General features: G+C 41.7%; 1 non-coding gene across 1 annotated transcript; it reads right to left on the reverse strand.

The window, feature by feature from the left end:
* Positions 1-680: 680 nt before the first annotated feature.
* Positions 681-852, reverse strand: LOC129401045 (U1 spliceosomal RNA). The gene has a single exon (XR_008628071.1). It is a non-coding gene; the product is annotated as a U1 spliceosomal RNA (small nuclear RNA).
* Between the last annotated feature and the right edge of the window lie 746 nt (positions 853-1,598).

The raw sequence follows: 1,598 nt of genomic DNA on the forward strand, positions 1-1,598 counted from the left end.
AGATTAAAGTTGAGTGTTTACTAGAATTGAAATTATAAGCCTTGGATATTAAATTCAATGTCAATTTTGAAGATTAAATAGTTGACTCAGATTTTCATTTGACAGTCTCTTTTACCACTTCACAGATACATTCCCATTGCTCTTTTTTTAAAAATTATTACAGCCTAGAATATGTTAGTGTTTGCTTACGGAATTGATGTACAGAGTTCATGTACCTCCCTCAGTGCCAGTGTCTCTCTACTCTGTCCCTATGTCATTTCCGGTCCTAACTTGGTTCCTTCCACCACCCCTCCATCCACTGTTTGCTAATAAGTTTTGTATTCCAAGGCTAGGGGGTGTCATTTTCATTATTGGCATCTATTCCATTGTTTCTCTGTTTTCCACAAATGAGTGAGACCTTCTGATATTTGTTCTCCCTCTGCCTTACTTCACTCAACACAACCCATCCATTCACATTGCAGTAAACTGCATAATTTTATGATTTCATCTTTTCTTACAGCTGAATAATAATCCATTGTCTATGCATGCCACCACATGCAGTAGAGTTAATCTGAAGAAATTTCAAAGAGAAGATCAGCTTCCCAGAGGTTGTTTTTTTTTCTCTTAAACTTGACCTCCCTAATGTTTTGAACAAAGCCTTACACTCCTTAAGTTGTTACAGTAGGCACAATTTATTTTTAGCAGGGAGAGTGAGAACACAAGTTCCCCCCCACCACCACAAATCATGCAGTCAAGTTTTCCCACTTTTGGGGAAATCTCAGGGGTTAGCACATCTGGAGTGTAATGGATAAGCTTCGTCCTGGGAAAACCACTTTCGTGATCATTGTGTCTCCTCTGAACAGGCCCAATTTTATGTGGACAAGATCCTACCTGTAGAGGTAGCACTGAATTGTCTACATTCCCTAAAAGAATCCACTAAGGGTACATGGCATGCGAGAGCTCCATAAACATAAGCCTGTTCTCCTGTTCACAAATCAAACAGCAAAAAGCGCTGAGCACCAGAGTCACTGGAGCTGGTTCTTAACTTGGGAAAAAAAAAAAGTTGCCCAAGAAGCTGGAAAGAAAATTTTGTCCTGGCTACAGCATGGCAGTCTATCTTAACACAGAAAATAAATTTTCAGCTCTGTGATGATTTAGCCTTTTGATTGAACACAGCTTAACTCTATATTGTGGTTCTTTGCATATTCTTCATGGGAGTGTGAATAAGATCTGTCCCACCCAGCTGGCTGGGACTCCTCCTCTCCATCCATGGTAGGAGCCTAACTCCTTTTTCAAAGCCTACCCCTTTCCCACCTCTCATCATAGCCCCCAAGGAGGCTTCCACCTTCCCTGGAGAAGGCATTTTCCCAACCACTATATCTGAAGTTTTGCACTTCCTGAAGACAATGGGTCTTACTGTCTTCTCTGTGCATCCTTTGGTCAAAATGACTTGACAATGAACCTAAGAGAATACAGCCGATGAGGCAACTGCCTTGCACTCGGCTCTTAGAGTGATCCCGGAGTGCAGAATAAGTCCTGAGAACCTCCAGGCATGGCCCCAATAACTAACAACCTCCCTCCGCCTCAGACTTACTGATATGCTACACTTGTTCATCCAC

This window comes from Sorex araneus, chromosome 1, assembly GCF_027595985.1.
Source record: "Sorex araneus isolate mSorAra2 chromosome 1, mSorAra2.pri, whole genome shotgun sequence".
Classification (NCBI taxonomy): domain Eukaryota; kingdom Metazoa; phylum Chordata; class Mammalia; order Eulipotyphla; family Soricidae; genus Sorex; species Sorex araneus.